Source organism: Crocodylus porosus, unplaced genomic scaffold (genome assembly GCF_001723895.1).
Source record: "Crocodylus porosus isolate Cpor-Errol unplaced genomic scaffold, CroPor_comp1, whole genome shotgun sequence".
Classification (NCBI taxonomy): Eukaryota; Metazoa; Chordata; order Crocodylia; family Crocodylidae; genus Crocodylus; species Crocodylus porosus.
Genome location: NW_017728906.1, coordinates 68,630,608 through 68,648,897, shown reverse-complemented (window position 1 = coordinate 68,648,897; position 18,290 = coordinate 68,630,608). Strand labels below are relative to the sequence as shown.

The 18,290-nt window shown below is 42.8% G+C and overlaps 1 long non-coding RNA gene across 1 annotated transcript; it reads left to right on the top strand.

The window, feature by feature from the left end:
- Positions 1-3,073: 3,073 nt before the first annotated feature.
- Positions 3,074-15,125, top strand: LOC109306072. Its single transcript, XR_002099836.1, has 3 exons — positions 3,074-3,085; positions 5,004-5,009; positions 15,018-15,125. It is a non-coding gene; the product is annotated as an uncharacterized LOC109306072 (long non-coding RNA).
- The last annotated feature ends 3,165 nt before the right edge of the window (positions 15,126-18,290 follow it).

Here is an 18,290-nt window from a genome sequence, read left to right as displayed (position 1 = left end):
CAACCACTCCAGTCTTTGATGGAGTTGAATTCGGTCAAGGCCTGATGATTAGTGCCTCAGATTTCTAAGATTATAATTTTGTTGATGATTGGTACCCTATAACCAGGCTGACTGTACCTCTGGCTCTACTTGTGTCTATATAGTCCAGTGGTCACCAACCAGTCAATCTCGATAGACTGGTCTATCATGGGGCCTCTGACAGTCTCTGTAGATCCTCAGTCTGTCAGAGGATCTACAATCGGAAGTGGCAGGACACATGTGGCTGGGCTGAGCTATGCCCCCTGCCATCCAGGCTGGGCTGAGTGAGTGGGGGTCAGAGCCAAGGTGGCTTGTCCAGGAAGTAGGGGTGGGGCGGGGCTGGAGGCCGGGGCTGAGGGGTGGGCGCAGTAGAACCTGGGGTGCCAGAAAGTGATCTTACCGTAAAAAAGTTGGAGACCACTGATATAGTCCATAGTCTTTAACTGACCTACTGACAATATAAATGATGGAGAATTCTGCAGTCTTTTAACCTTCATATTCAAGGCTTGGCTGGTCAGCCAAACTCCTCACAGTGCCCTGTTCCCTTTTTAGGATACTGCTTCAAATCTGTTAATCTATCTGCCCTGCTACTTTCCCACCCTGGGAGCAGAGCATGCCACTGAGTTGGGGTAGCAGTCCTATTGCCCAGGCCGGATCACTCGCTGCCCAGGTTCCCCCTGACCTTATAGATGAATTACTGCCATCTGCCCTGCCACAGTCCACGATGGCTGTATCTCTGAATAGGCACTCCTCCGAGCATCCTGGTTTTCTGGTTGCCTCAACAGTGTTGCAGACAATGGCAGCTGCTCCCAGAGTGGAAACAGCTCAGCTGCTCATCCATGCTGCCTGCTATTGGCCTTTTTTGCCCCTCTCTGGGGCCAGAAACACTTTCAACTCCGCCAATCTGAAGCATCAGGCTGCTCCGGAAGTGCTGCGGTGTCTGCCGCATGCTGCCCCCAGGAGCTGCTTGCATACAGGTAAGTTGAGCACTCTGCGTGTTCCCTTCATTTTCCCTCCCCTCTTCACACTGAGGATTAAATGTAACTTTACATTAAATGCTATTCCTGCCTGAGGAAGGGTACTTGATACCCAAAAGCTTGTTCAACAGCTCTCCCAACTATACAGTCAGTCCAATAGAAGATACCCCAAAATCCTTGCCTCATACACTTCATAGATAATAATACTTTTTATAAATTCAAGGTTATTTTGTTGATTAGGAGATCCCTAACTATGTTAATGTAACTGCTGGATTTAGTGCATTCCGACTTTACTGGGTGGCAGGAACCTAGCTATATCACCTTGCCTCATATTATATAGCTAGGTTTGGACAGTTAAGGTCCAAACAGACATTTTAGGAGTCTCATCCACTTTTCTCAGAAGGATTGCCACTCCAGAGCCATTCCACTTAATAACAGCTGGAGATATTGAAATTGGAACGAAAACATTTCATTTTTGCAGAATTGTCAGTCTCATTTTGAATTTGTTTTTAAAAGTTCAGGTGTTTTGTTTGGATCTTTTTCTGATAGTTCCTGGATGGTTTACCCTAGACCTTAGAAGCATTCCAGTTGGAAATTTCTTCAAAATCATTGTGGGTCCATGAAAAACTTTGGTAAAATAGTGATGTCATAGTATTTTTGTATTGCCATAGTGCAGTGGTAGTAGAAGTCTATATGTATGCAATGTTGATCTGTAAATTCCATTTGATTTGTAAAGGTCACTTATGGCATAAAACTCTTCCATGCCTTTATTTTGGCTTCATAGCTCCTGTAGTGAGGTAGAACACATAGGATATTCCAGAAGAAATTCTTGTACTTTGTAGGGTGCTAACACCAATGGTCATTTGAATGACTTTTCCTTCAAATGGAAGCACTCTTAGACAGAGATCTGTGACCCCTGTTCAAGTTATCCAGTGGTGGTTTGAATCACTGGAATAATTAAAGGGCAGAGTCTTCTCTGACTTGGTTTCCTTCCTCAATCAGATTATACAGGCAATATGAGCAGGAGTGAAATAAAGAAAAAGGATGGCAGAATCCTCGACATTGTGTACCACATTTTCTTACATACAGTGAACCCCAGAATATCATAGATACCTCCATTTTTTGAAAAGCAGAATGAAGGAAAAAATATTCTTCCAGAGTTGTGGCTGTGTAGTATATGGACTGAGCCCAATCTTCAGGTGACTTACCTTCTCTTTCCTGCCTGACTGAAGCTGAAACTTTAGCTGCTACTGAAGACCTACCTCCATTAGTCAGTTTGATTTTAAAAACAGCACAGCAGTCTCCACAGCTGTGAAATAGGAGGAGAGAGATCAGGAGCAGATAACAGGCAACAAAATTGCCCCAAGAAAGGTTAGCTTGATGAGTGGAACATCAAGACCATTATCAAGGAGAAATGAATATTAATATCTGTGGAATGAAGCATAAAGAGCCATTAAGTCAACTGATTCCCTTAGCTGCTTGAATAGTAGTGCACAACTGTTGCATGGTGGAACAGGAATTAAACCAGGTTCTTCTATCTCAAGCAGAAAATCAGCTTCCCACCTTAATTACATGCATCCCAATTTTGGGTGTCTTATTTTTTGGAGAAAAAGTGTTTTGCACGTGAAAAAATATGATCTTTCCTAACGACCACACTAAAGTAAGACCTCGTGAGAAAATTGAGGCAGGCATTTGTGTGCCAGTTTTATTGTTTTTCCTTGGATCTCTGCATCTCTTGCGTTACTTGAATGAAGTTGTTCTTAGTTTAGAAATCATTTTACAAAGTCTGTGTTCTTGTTTTACTGTTATGTATCCCTCAAGAATTAATCTAGAAACCACCATGTGCACATGCTGTGGGTGTCACTCATCTGGCTCTGCACCTCATGGGCTAGATTGGCCATAAAGAACAATGCCGCTGCTCTCCCCCTGCTTGCTGGATCCCGGGGAATAGTACATAGGGCTGATCTGGCATGTGTTGTGCAGTTTCTGCGTCTACTCTGAAATATTGGCAGCACCAGGGCCTGGATGACAGGGCTCCATGGGCTTTATCCATTTTGCAGACCATACCTTTGACATCCCTGCCTTACAGGGTGCCAGGGTATGGCCTTGAACCTGGAGAGTAGTATATATACTACTTAACATCGTAGTTATGTTCTTGTAAAATACGACTTAAAGTAAAGCGATGTTAAGTGAATCCAATTATGTCACAGTAGTTACCTACTAGCAGGTGGCACCCAAACAACGTTATACCCGAACATCACACAACTTTAAACAAGTATGTTCTCTAACAGATCAGCGACATAATAATGAAACAACGTTAATCGTGATGACATAAGTGAGGCGTGCCTGTATGCTGGACTGGCCTGAGCTCGCTAGGACTCGAAAGGTCAAAAGCATGCTGGATCCATTGTTTGGATCTGGGCATGGAGGCCCAGAATGGAGCCTTTGGGATGCACAAAACATTCCAGTGGGAGGACAAGAAAAAATTGCAAACCAAAGCCTTCCAAAGTTTTTGTGTTTTGTAATTTGGTAAGGACAGGTATACTTTCCCCTGCAAAAACAAACAACATCCCAACCCCCCGCTCTTCCTGCAACCCCAAAAAACAAAAAACCAAACACCCCCCACCCTCCCCCTGCAGCTGACAAGACACTATTGACAGTTATTAAGGCTGTCACATGATTTTGAACAGTTAACAGATGGATGGATTATTTGTGGCACAACTGACAAATGGGTCAAAGCAAGGTTAGTGCAAGAAATGAGTGTGACTTTGTGAAGAATTCCAGCCCACAGCTTTTTTTGAGTGGAAAGAAGATGTAGTGGCTAAGCTAGGGCGTTAGTCTGGACAGACTGGTGTTCAGTTCCATGCTCCAGCACAGACTGATGACTTTGGGTGAGGTGCTTCTGCCCAGATCCAGAAGAGAGTTTGGGTACCAAAACTGGAGCACAAGTAGAATTTAGGTTTCTTAATCCAAAAGTGCAGCTCTTCTAATGCCTTGGGTATCTAAGTTTTCATCACTAAAGTTCATTGGTGCCTTGCGTTCTGCTTCTCTGCATTCCCAGAGCTGTTCTTTAGAGTACTTAGAATAGTGATCAGAACAAAGGTGAGTGGCACAATCACTGGGCTCTTCAGTCTTTCCCACTGGCTATGGAATCTTGAGTTCTTCCCTGAAGCATAACATCTTAGTGCATGAGATATGCAAATTTCTGTACCCGGGTAGAAGAACTTAGAAACATAGAAGTATAGAAAAGCAAGCCTGGAAGGGACCTCTCCAGGTCATCTAATACAAACCCCATCTCACGGGAAGATCTCCATCATAGACAAGTGTTTGTATGACCTGCTTTTAAAAACTTCTGAAGATGTACATTCCTGAATATCTTTAGGTAATGTGTTCCAATGCTTAACCACCCTCAGATACAGATGTCTTTCTAATATCCAACTTAAATTTCCCTTGTTCCATTGCTCCTTGTTCTGTCCACAGTGACCACAGTGAACAGACTTTCACCATCCTTTGTATAACTATGCTTCATGTATTTGAGGATTGCTATCAATTTCTCCCTCATTCTTCTCTTCCCCAGACTAAATAATTCTAGACTTTCAACTGTCCCTTTTAAATCATGTTTCCTAGCCCTCCAATAGTTTTAGGTCCCCACTCAGTTCTTTCTAATTTATTTCTGCCTGTTTTGAGATTCTGTGTCCAAAACTAGAGACCGTACTCCTGATGAGTCTCACTAGTGCTGAATAGAATAGAAATATGCCTTTCCTTGACTTCCGAGCAACATTTTTATCAAGACAGCCCAGTATGGTATTGGCTTTTTCTGAAACAAGAGCACACTAGTGGCTCATATTTAGCTTACAGGTCTACTATAACCCCAGATCCTTTTCTAACTAGTCTGTTTTGTACATGCAATTTTTCTGTCTCAAATACAGGACTTTGCACTTGTCCTTATGAAATGTCTAATTTGATTAATTTTGGACTTTATTGTTTTTCTCAGCTGTGATCAAGGAGCCACAGGTTGCAGATCATCATTTAAAAGAAGTATGACCAGCATTGGCTGTCAAGTGATATACCACTGGCTACATCTCTTGTCCAAATAGCATTTTATGAAAAAAGAAAGAAGAGTTTCCCAGTGGCTGAAAAAATTAAAAGTCCATGCCTAATATTATACACTTAACCTTTCAGGAGAAAACATTTTAAGAGTTACAAGTAACCAAAATATTTTTGGACATGTACAAAAATATACTTTAATTATACAGAGGGTACAAAATATTTAATTTTAGTAGGTGCAATAAGACGGTGTATCTTGTTTCCATAAACTGTTCATGAAACAAAGATGACTATTATTTGTAATACTTAAGTTTCACTGTAATGTATTTAAGACCATGAATTCCATGAGCCCCCAGATGCTGGGGGGGCATGGTGAGCTCCCGCAGGCGGCGGTAGCACTGTTGGCGGTGGGAGAATGGCAGGAGCAAGCAGTGAGGTCCTGCAAGGCAGCTGCAGTGCTGTTGGCAGCGAGAGAGGGGGGTGGTGAGCACTGACCAGGGGTGGCAACCACTCACAGACGCCACCGGCAGTGAGGTGGTGAGCTGGTGAGCTGCGACTGCCTGCAGGTGCTGCTGGCAGTGTCAGCAGCGCCTTTTCACAGGGGGTGCACCACCACACTCGGGGGGGTGCATGTGCACCCCCTCTGTGTCACCAATGCTTAAGACAGCTTGCTAATAAGTTATGGACAGATTTGGTCACTGGTTAACTGTAGGCAATAAGATTCTTTTAATATACTTGCTAGAGTCTTGCTTGAATTGTAGTTTCACTTCTAGTTAAAAGAACCATTGCTGGGTCTGTCATTTTGAGTAATTTCACATGCTTTTTGAGCCTAGAGCTAATGGACTTTAAGATCAACAGTTTGATGCATAATTGACCTTTTAGCCATTTTTATTGCAGCTTTGTTTTTTATATTTTGCTTTTCTGTAGTGATTATATCAAACCTTGGTTAGCTTTAAATTTAATTAAGTGTCTTGACTTTGGCACAGCAACATGGTTTCATAACATCTGGAAATCTTACCATACAAAGAGCTTAATTCATATACTTGCTGTAAAAAAAAAAAAAAAATCAGATTTCTTTAAACTGAAATAATAGGTTTCTCATGTGCTTAAGGCAAGTTTTAAATGGCTGACAGAACTTAACTGTATTGTGGGATTAAGGAAACTTTAAGTGTCCATGTCCTCTGTTAGGTCTGTGAAGCGTATCTTACACTTGCTCTGTAAAACCTTTTTCCAATGTGTATTGGGTTTTTTCTGAAATCAGCAGTTCAGAAGAGATAGTAGCAGATGAATCCTGAATATATTTTATTTAACATAATCTGGATTCTTCAAAGAACTATTTCATTTTTAATGTGATAAATTATAAACCCAGTCCAAGAAATTCTGTTTTGCCATAACCCTTGCACTATACAGGATTCCCTCGATTTATGCGGGTTCTTTATATGTGAATTTGCTCTTCTGTGATGAGCATAGTTAGACCCATAATTTGTTATATATGAGGTAAATTTGTTTTTATGCCAATCAGCATAGACACCCTCCCTCCCCTTCCCTGCCCAAGCAAGTAAGTCTGTGGGGGAAGGGAAAGGGCCATGACCCCACTCAGCCCAGCCCTGCTCCTCCTGTCCCCCTGCTTGTCTGCACTCACCTCTGCTCCTGGGCTGTGCTGTGTGTTGGTGCAGGCAGCTGGTGCTGGCCACTCCCAGGGCTGCTGCAGCTGGAGCTGGGATGAGTGCCGCTCTGTTCCCTCTGCTTTGCTGCCTTGTCCAGCCCTGGGAGAAGCACCCTTCTCCCTGCCCCTTCCCTAGTCCCAGCCTCACTCCCCCTCTCCCTCTCTTACTGCCATGGGAACCTATCCCTATTTGTTACATTATAAAGCAAACCCACTTTACGAGAATTCAATTTATATGCTATTCTCCAGGAATGCCTGTACAGCATAAATCAAGGGAAACCTGTCTTGTGAAAACAGATTCTTCCATTTTTCATGCAGAAAACATGGGAGTTTTAAATTCTATCTATATAGCTACATTTATTCACTTCAAATCTAAAAATTCTCCCTGAGTTACAATTGTAAGTTCCCCCAAGTATGAACACTTTGTTATTTTCATTTCAGAAAAAAATCTTTCACTTTTTAATCATCTCATTAAAGCTCCTTGCAATAATGCAGTTATCAGCAGGGATCCTAGTTTTCTTTCATTAAAAAAAATCCCAAATTTTTGGTTTTAAAAAATAACCCCAAATCTACATTTTTCCATGATTAAAATGAAATGCCACTAATATATAGATTTATATTGAGATATAGATATAGATATTAGTGGTGTTTCATTTTAATCATGGATAAGTGTGGATTTGGGGTTATTTTTTTAAAACTGAAAATTTGGGATTTTTTTAAATCAGAGAAAACTAGGATCCCTGGTTATCAGAAATAAAGTACCTACAGTTTGCATACAAATTATAAAGGAAAAAGGTCTATTTTACTTCATTTTCATAGCCACAGCTGAACAAAAGTTTTCTAGCTAATAGCTTCCTTTTCGGGAAGTAAGTAAAGCTCCTGGTCTTCTCTTCACTCTGATAATAAATTCTGAGCAGTCTAGTAATCATCACTGTCTTCTGTTTCATAGTTTATTGGTCTTTCATTTTCCTTGTTGTTTTGATATCATAGCTACTCTTCATCTCCTGTGAAGTCAATATGATGCCATTTATTTATTTATTTGCCTTTCCTTGAGAAAACTAATGTATGAGTATGTGTCATTGCAAAGTTAAGCTTTTCTCAAGAGTAGAGTGGCTTTCCTATAGAGTGGCTCTTCTTGAGTTAGTTTGCTGTGAGAGAGAGTAACCACTCTGTAAAACAGCAGCTAGTAGTGCTAAGATCTCTGAGGTACATCATTGTTAGTGTTGGAGTACGCTGCTCCCACATCCATATTTACGTAGTTGCCTGTTTCCAACTGCAAAGAGGTACGGCTGCAGGTAGTCAGTGGTTAAGAGCCTGGTTGGCTGGAAAACTGGCAGCAGCTCAAACTGCTGTGAGTTAGGGGGAGCCATGAAGGCTGTATCCACATGAATGGGAATGCATGGTTTGGGGTACCTCAAAGCTTTTTGAGGTGTTGCAATATGCATATGGCACCTGTGGGTATGTAGATCTGTTCATCGTACTGCACATTTGCAGCACAGTAGCAAAATTAGATACTGGGAAATCCTGGTATTTATATTAAAAAAAAAAAAACAGTGCGGGGGAAAAAAAGTGGTGTGGCACATGTAGTTGCAGCATGTGCTGCCAGAAACTAGAACCTGGCTGTCCAGAGCCATGCTTCAGCTGTTGCCAGACTCCACATGCCTGGATCATTCCCACTGCAGGCTCAGGAGGCCCCCAGGACCCCAGGTAAGGCTGCTGGGGCCAGCCCAGGTGCTGGCCCCAGCCTCCCCTACCCCACTTGGGGCAATTGGCCATGTGTCAGAGTGTGCATGCAGGGCATGCCCGGGGACATGTCCTCCAGGAAACGTATAGTCCTGCTTGTGGGGATGTGCCCAAAGAGGCTTAAAGGCTCCAGGTGCAGGTTGCAAGGGGGCAGTGTTGCACTTAAAAAATGGGTTTTTAAAGCTAGTGCTTTAAGAATTGACACAACACTCTGTTGATTAATAGGCGAAAGGCTTGCTTTAATAATTACTATCAATCTATAAAACTAAATGACAAAAAAAGATTCTTTTCCAATATAAAATGAGCTATTACAAAAGTCCTAGTACATATTTAGCTGCAGCAGTGTTTTCTTACCAATGCAGGCAGGGAAGTTGGTCCAGTCTTGCAGCCTTCACTGAGCATGATCCTATGATGGTTAAGCTGGGTACAGTATGGCTTCTTGATCTTTCCTGGACTGCACACTTTGCTGGGAGTTCTGGTTTGATTTATATTGTTTAACTGTATAGCTTCATGGCATTTTTCCTTGGTGGTTGGCCAATTAAAGTCTGAACATAACAGGGAGGAAAAGGGTGACCACTGTATTACAATTGTTAAATTGCCTGGCTCCTGTTTTTTGGTTTTGTCTAGGTGTGAAGACATGTGTTTCTTGTAGCTTTAGACTAGGTCAGCAATTAAATGTGATGGCCATGGAGTGGTCAAACAGGATACCTAGAGGCATTGGTTATCAGACCTGTCTTTGGGTATTTGTTTATCAATAGGGCAAATTTGCAATAGCTTGTACTGGTGATGGTCTGTTTACAAAACTCCAGACATACATTGAATGATTGAGACATTTGTAACACCTTAGACATTGGATGCCTGTTTTGAGAGATGTGAGACTGTCACGTACAGGACATCTTTCCTGTGTCTTTTACAGGTTTTGTTTGAAATGTATTTTTATTCTTTTGTCTTCCTTAGTTACTAGTTCAATTGAAAGGTGTATGTAGTTTCCTTGACCTCTTTAGTTAAACTGGCTTAGCCTTTTTCTCTGGCTTTCTTAGCTTGGAGATATACACATGATGAGTGTATCAGGTCTCTGTCAACAATTTTAACTATCGCTTTTATTATTTTATGGTATGGGTCTGGTATTGAGTACCACAAGCCTAATGGGTTGCCTTGTATGCCTAATGGGTTGCAAACCATTAGGGTTTGGTATTTTTGTGGCAGGCTTGTTATCACAACCCAGTCTTGCCCCAGCCACAGTCTTGCATTTTTGTGCAAGAGACACTGTCCACGCTTTCGTAGTCAGCAAGAGAGGGAAGGCTATGGTGTTACAGGTGAAGCACAGAGCCAGGATTACCCCCTTAGGGCCTGAGAAAAGGTTGCATGTTTTGGTTTACCTGCCTGTTTGTTCATTCATTTTATTGCGTCTATGGGGCTTAGAATCCAGAACACAGAGCTGACTGGCCTTGAGAGAGAAGCTTGGTGAATGATATGTTTAAACCAATTGAAAAACAGCTGATTATTCATCATCTCTGGAAATGGCACACCTCCAGTTCTGCTGCCCATGTTCTGTGTGTTAGCACCCAAAACTTCAGGTGCTTATCCACATGCATGTCTCTGTTTTAGAATTTTTATAAAGTCACTTTTTCCCCAAATACTTTTGTTCTGTTTTGACTGGGAATTCTGTGCATTTTGGGGATTTGAAATGTTTAGCTACTTGCATTCCTTTATGGTTTAGAAATGGGTTGTACAGAAGAGATGGATGAGTGCTTTGGGGGAACTTCTACTTTAAAAGTAAAACAATGATCGTTTTGATGAGTTGAATCCATTTTATATTGGCTGTGTATGGGCCATTTAGGCATACAGAGTGGAATAGGAGTTAGCTCCCAGTATCTGTGTTAATTTTTAAAGAGAGAAGAGTCAGCATTAATTAATGTTACTCCAGTTTAAGTCTATGTAGTTGATTACTAATATCATGATCATTATATCTACGTAAGGACAATAGCCTTTGTGGATACCTCACTTTTAGTTTAAATACAGACATGCTCATTCATGTACAGATTTATCTAGAAGTTTTAATTCTACTGAGACATGGAAAAAGGAAAATCAACATTCCTAGCCCTAAGTTTTTCAGTTGTGGAAGCCACCAGAAAACACTGAGACTATGCAACAAGATGCTGTATTATAATAAGAGTTAAAAAGCTGACCAGAAGAAATCACAGAGGGTTGGCATAACTTGCCGGGCCAAACAATAGCTTTCCATTAAAATATTAATGGGAATTGAAATTGAGCGCAACAGGTACCACTGGTGCACAACCAACAACTTTTCAACAGCTTTTTGTAGTCGATGGTACTTCAAGGAACATTTTCTTTAGGATCAAATCATAATTGTAGAGTTTCACTTTCCAGTAACTATGAGTGCAGAACAAAGATAATCTCAAACAATGCAGCACAAAGGTGCTGCTATATTTAAATCCATAAAGATTCTTTTATGAGCACAAAGTACTTTAGACAGGAAGACATTGATTTGAAAAATGGGAATTGACTGAAATATTCAGCAAAAGTCTAATAACGAATAAGAACTATGACCCAAAACAGGGAGAGAGCAAATATTTAATAACCACTTTACCTCTTACTCTTTAAGTCCTGCAGGCAGTGGTTTTGTTATGTACTTCCTTGCAATAATAAAATGTTCAATACTGTATGTTAAGAGCTTTTCAAGGTGCTTCAATACATCCTAAAATGTGAAAAGAAATTATGTTGCTCTGAGATCGCTTGGCATGTGTCCTTGCATACCTGAAACATCATTTTGGTGCATATATGATTTTGAGAAAAGGAAATCACATGGAGGGCAAATATTTCAGTTTAACAATAAGGGAGAAGTCCTGTATTTGTGAGTTAATACACAAATCTTGACAGCTTTAAGGCAAGTGAAAACCTTCATTTTAGATGCATATTTACATAACTTTTTATGCTTTTTCTAGCCTGTTGTCATTCCACTTATTTATGTATTCTCTGCACCTCAGAAAATGCCATCTTGTGAAATACAAGGCAGAAAAAAATCGCAGTATTATCTCAAGATTTGTTCTCTGACCTTTCTAGTCTGTGCCCTCTGCTTGATTGTTCTTTGCACATAGGATGAAGTTCTACAGTTAAATCTGTGGCAAGGTAAGAGCATTTTATACATAACATTTTGTTTTGTGTATGACCTACATGGGTATTTTGGATTTTCTGCCTGCCTCATTCTAGAAAAAGCAGGGTAAAATAATTCATCACTTTTCCTTCAAACTTTGATGCTAAGAGATGGCGTATGTCTATAATGGCCATTTTCTGCAGCGTCCTTTCTCTGCAGCTTCCCTTCTATCATTAGTATTGGGAGAGGAAGTGTAGACAAGGCACAGGCATTCTTACCATTCAATCATTTATAATAGGTGCAGGCAATTATTTTGGGCAGAGGGCCGCTTACTGAGTTTTGGCAAGCCATCGAGGGCTGCATGATGGGCAACCAGGGGCAGATAAAAATTAATTTTCTAAACTTTTTAGGGGCCCCACAAGCTGGATAGAATGGCCTGGCAGGCCGCATCTGGCCCCTGAGCCGCATTTTGCCCACCCCTGATCTATATTGACTGAGATTAGGGTTAGATGTGAGTAGTAAATGTACCAGACTCCTATCCCAGAGGCAAAACTTAAAATGCCGTGGGCAGCGGCAGGGAGCAGCAGAAGATAAGTGTTTTCCTCCCTGTATGTAGACTGATGCTGCCTCAGTGCAAGCTATCTGAACACAGGTTATTGTGGGGCTGCCATTCTGGCACCCCGTTTGAACTAGTCCCTGGGGCTGGTGTCCCACTTGTCCTCCCAAATTATGCTACTGTCCTGTTCTCACCTATGCTTCTGCTGTTACTAGTGTAGGCTCAAACTGGCCCAATAAGGTGTGAGGCCCAGGGCTGACAATCAGCTGATAATCCTGGGTCAGTTTGAGTCTTCAGTGCAGTCCTGCGGTTGGAGTTGACAATCAGCTGGGAGTTGACCCTAGCCCAGACAGCCCTGGGAGCTGTTTGTCAAAATCCCATGCTCTGGCTGGGTACCAGGGATCAGGACTTTCCCTGGAACTTAGAACCCTAATGGGAGCCTCTGATCTTTTACACCTGGGAGCCCAGACAGAGCTGCTGAGTTCAGGGTTTGAAGTCCCCATCAGGGGAAGCCCCTTGCACCTTTCTCTGCTCCCAGCTCCCAGCTAGGGCCAACAGTTAGCTGATAGTTGGCCCTGGCCACATGGTAAATTCAAGTTCCCATACAAACCAGCTATAAAATGGTTTACCTTATATGTGGAACATTTTTGTGGCTTGTTTGCTATTTTATGGTACCTTAGATTGAGTACGTGAATCTTTGCCATTTATCACAACATAAATGAAATGTGTAGAGAAAGTCTAGAAGTTTATTTGGCAAAACGTGGGCACCAACATCGTCTACTCACAGAAGAACGATAACTGCAGTTGGATGGAGGTACCTAGTGTGAATGAGGCACCTCAATTCCTGAGAGATACAGGAGTTCAGCATTTCCTCTATGGCATTCCCTATACCTGTAGGTTACTGCAAGCTTTTTGAATTCCCCTGTGGAGGTGCCTACCTCTCCCCATTTTTTGTAGACAGTGCTTAGGTATCTGAACCTAAATAAACTTTCAGAAGTTCCTAATAGTGCCCACAGAGTTTATAAGGATCCTAGATGCCTAATCCATCTTGAGCAAGGTGCTGAAGACAAAGACACTGACACTCCAACTATAGGTGACTACTGACCAATCAGAACCTGGCCCTAAATGTTCACTAGATTTCTAATCACAAAATACATTTTTCTTTGCTCTCCCTATTGTTTGTGGCCTGCATTAATTATTTATTAATATGATATGTTATTTAGTTCGATTGGTGGTTTTATCAACTGTACAGCTGTCCTCTGTCACATTAGATATTTTACATCAAGACAACATTAGGCAAACATATTTATTGTTGTGTAGCCATGCATAGACCTGTGCAGCATGAGCTATGGGTGACAAATAGCACCATAACTTGAATCAAACATATGCTATGCAAAGCATAACCAAACTGCAGGGAAAGTTAAAGCTGCAGAAATATGCCTGAACAGCAGATTAAGGGCCTGTATCCTAAATACTCTTTATTACAATTGCATCCTAAAACATTAATAATTAAGGTAATCAAATGTATTAATAGGTATTTTTGTAAAAGTGCTGAAGGGTTTCCATTGAACTTGCAGGCTCAGTCAGGGTGTTTGCACTCTTGGGACAAGGCTCGGCAGCAGGCTGTGCACACAGAATGCACGCACGAGATTGGACAGCTGTAATGCCAGGGCAGGAAGCCTGGGGAAAAAACAGGGGAGACTAGCTGGGGAGAGGGGAGCTGAAGCTGTGTGGAGAAGGGCTGCTTCTGAGGGGGCTGCTACCAGGAGAATTGCTTCTGAGAGGATGACTGGCAGAAGAATTGTTGCTGAGTGAGCTGCTACTGAGGGCAGAGGAACTACCAGGTAATGAGTACCCAGGATTGCCTGGTATCCTTTACTGAAGGAACAGAGGTTGTGCAAACAGATTGCCCTCCCCACTCTTAAGGTCCCCGGGTGCAGGGAGCCATTGGAGGGAATCAGGGACAGGGGTTGGTAGAGGAGGTTCTCTGGGAGAGCTAGAGAAAGCAGCAGGGAATCGTGGCTGTGTGGGAGCTCCAGCAAAGAGCTCAATAAAGTGCAGCCAAGAAGAGGCACTCCATGCCAAACACAGGGGAGCTGCTTTGGGGAAGTGTCTGGGGAATGGTGTGATTGATTGCAGTTCCCAGGGAAGACTGGACAAGGGAAGAAACTCTGGTCTCTGGAGCAGCCAAACCCAAGCTCCAGATAGGCACCCCTATCTTCTGTCCAGATGATGGCATCGCCGCCCCTCTTCTGAGGCAGAGTGAGCACCACTCCCCGGGGCGCCACTGCAGCCACTGCACAGTGGGCTACTTTGCTGTGGGCAGTAATTTTGTGGAGACCTGGCTGATGAAGTGTGTGTGTGTGTATGTATGTGTGTGTGTGTGTGTGTGTGTATGTGTATACGTGTGTATATATATGTGTATATATATATACACCTGTTATAAGTTGCCTGAGTGTAAAAGTTGATAACATACTTGCTTTTGTTATGTGATAAGTATTGGCTTTATCTGCTGGTATAGATTATTATTGAGCTCATTGAAAATATTTTGTTTGTTATTTGTCGGATGTTGAATTTGTCAGTCTGTCAGTTATTATTCTAAATAATACATTATTGTAAATAGTTATTTAGTGCGTGGTCTGGTGTGGGGAGGAGTACAGGAGAACACTCCCATGAGTGGTGCTCCCAGCCTCTAGACAGAGCAAGAGTAGAACGAGACCTATTGGCACCCCAGGATCCCAAAAATTTGGATGTGGCTGCTGGTAGTGCCACCACGAGGGTTACATTTTGTTATAATAAATGTGTTTTTTCTAACATGTTCAAATGATTATGGGCACACAGGCAACCTTGAGGATGGAAAGAGCTAAGAAGCCTTGTTAGTAACTAACAAGTTAGTAAATAACCTACCAAGGGCCAAAAGTCAAGCCATAAAGAAGATAAGAAATCTGTCCTTCTGCTGTCTCAAAAATATAAATTTTAATTGATTAACAAGATCTTGATTAAAATTTACTAGATGATTAACAGACAGGGGTCGGATACCTAAAAATAAAGAAACTCAGCTAAGTTGATCTCTTGACCCCTTGCCCAGCACCATTAAAATCTGGTTCAATCCAGTTCTAAAAGTTCTAGTGAAACAAATAAGCTTAAATAAAACCAATCAGAGATCAATTTTTAGCATGTCATCTCAGCCATCTATAAATATTGGGCCTGGGGAAAGGAACAAATTGTACCTTTTCCGAAGCTCAGCAGAAAAAAACAACTCAGCAAGAGTCCCCAGGAAAGGAGGGACACCTGGCCAGCAGACCTGTTCTTCCGAATCCAAGGCTGCATAAGTATTGTCTTTATTAATACCAATACAGCTTAGCTATTGCATATCCTAATAAAGCTTTTGAGTTATGACTTGAAATCATCTCATTGATCAATTAATTTCACTCCTAATCAAAAATCCAATCAAACGTAACAGTAGCTGTAAAACAAGTTGCCAATCATTTTTCCCACCTGCTCATAAAAGCTTTGAGAGAATGAATTGTGGACAGTGCTTTAACTGACAGAGTAATCAGGTATTGTCAAGTATCTTAGGCCCTAAGATTTATTTTGCATCATCCTTTCTGAGGATTAAAAAGGAATATATGTGGAAGTTACTCAGATATCATAGTTGAGCCCAAAAGAAGGTCTCTTAGGACCAGGACAACAAGAAAACCATTATACATTGGCATTCCAACCTTGCAACAAAACTGTCCTTATGCCCATATAGATACTCTCAAGACCTATTGCTATAAAAAGGGAGATCAAACCTAAAAGGATCTTGCTGGGGGTTACAACAATACATTAATATGACACTTACAGCTACAAACCTGACCTTTACAAGTTTGCTGTTTATATTTAGCATCTCCAGACATGATTCATAATTCATGTTCCATCATGTTATGTGGGGGAAGCTAGTTGTCATAACTTGCATGGCCTAACAAAAGCTTCAGATTTACTGTTCCTTTGCTTTCATTGAGCAACAGAGAATCATCCTCCCTTTAGCCCTTTGTATCTTGAAACTGTGTGACTTCAGGAAATCCTCTTGAAATCTGACAAAACAAGGGGCCTATGCAGCTGTCTCTTTTGGCAACTTTCAGGAAATCTCCCACCTTTACATTAACACTTGAACAACATGGAGTAACATTTCCCTAGCCTATCCTATGTACTGGTGGTGATGATGACACACTTCCTGGGAATGTAGGTTCAAATCTTTTCAGGCTGACAAGAACCACTTCTTGGGTAATTGCTCAAACCACAAAGTTGTTGGGCAAAGTGTGGGCAGCAGCACTATTACTTCATTGTGTTTGAGCTAAAATTAATTCTACATTTAGGTGCTTCCCAGCAACTAACTGAAATTATTATGAAGCTGAGGTGGGAGTTAGTCTCTTCGGCTAAGCAGAGAAAATCAAAAAACCAGAGGCTGAATCAATTCAATCCTTGAAGGTTAGTTTAAACTGCATAGATTGAACTGAGAAGCAAGTAAACAGGCATTCACTTTTGATTCTGGAAATGCAGCCACATGCCTGTGGTGGCTCAGGCCAGAAGCTGGCAGATGCTAAAGCACATCTTCCCTTCCCTTTAAGGGCAGTGGCTAGAAGGCTGGAGGGAAGCTGGGATAGAAGCCCTCTGAGGCTTGTCCCTTTCCCACCACCCCCGCTCTAGGTGATGAGTGGGGGATGGCCAGGCCCTAGCAAGCCTGCAGAGTATAATGGGGGGGGCGTGGTTTAAATCCCTGCCCTGGTCTGCACAGACCCCAGCTGGGGTGTGCCTGGAAGCAGAGGTGGAGTGCCACACTTTTCCCTGCTCCCTGCTCAAGTAGAGGGAGGGTGGGCATGGCATGCCCTGGGCCAGCATGCAGAGGGGAAGATGGATGTTTAAACCCCGTCTCCAAGCCCCATGGAACCCCAGCAGGAGTCTGTCTGTCAGGGGTAGAGCAGCCAGCACAATGAAGCAATGAGATGGTGGGGCAGGGGGGGTTTAAACCCCCTCCCCCACCTGCATGGGATCACAGTTGGGGTTTGCCTGGCAGGGGCAGAGCAGCCCCTGACAGGCCTTTTCCCTGCTCCCTGCTTGAATTGGGGTGGGGGGGGAAGGGGGGCGGGAACGGCTAGACCGTGGTCTGAAGTGAAGGGGAAGGAAGGGTGTTTAAATCCTCTTCCCCACCTGCATGGGACCCCAGCCAGGGTCTGCTTGGCAGGAATGGAGCATCCCCTGCTTGGCTTATCCCCTGCTCCCTGCTTGGATGGGATGCGGGGGAAGGGAGGGAGGTTCATACCTCCTTTCCTGTCTGCATGGGGCCCCAGCTGGGCCCTGGCAGACAGGGGTGGAGTAGCCCCTGACAGGCTTTTCCCCACCTGCCACTCCAGCTAGGGTCCGATGTGGGTGAGGAGGGGGTTTAAGCCCCCCTCTCCCCTCTTTCTTATACTGCAAGCCCAGCCTGGGGTCTGGCTACCCCCACTCCTCCCAAATCAAGTGGGGAACAGGGCAAAAACTTATCAGGGACTGTTCCATCTCTGCCCAGAAGATCCCAGGGGGTTCCTGTGTGTTGGCTTAAAAATGGTATTTAAAGGTTTATTTTTTGGGAATTGGCTTATAGGTATATAATTAGAATGGTTCAGGATGGGCAGCAAAGGTTAATTGATTTTTAAAAGCTTGGGGGTCTCACACAGAGTTTTACACAACCCTGGAAGCAGACAGGCTGTCTAACACAACAACCAGAGGGCAGGGATCAACTACAGGCAGACCTGGACAGGGTGGACAAATGGGCAGAAAACAATAGAATGCAATTTAACAAGGAGAGATGCACAGTGCAGCACTTGTGCTGGACATTTTTCCTCCCTACCTACTGCCTAGGAAATGAACTACTCGGTAGCACAGAAGTGGAAAGGGATCTTGGAGTCTTAGTGGACTCCAAGATGAACATGAGTCATCAGAAAAGCTAACTGCACTTTATCTTGCATCAGCAGATGCTTGACAAACAGAACCAAAGAGGTGATACTTCCCCTCTATTGGGCGCTGGTCAGACTGCAGTTGGAATACGGCGTGCAGTTTTGGGCGCCACACTTCAAGTGGAATGTGGATAACCTGGAGAGGGTCCAGAGGAGGGCCACTCATATGGTTAAGGGCTTGCAGGACAAGCCC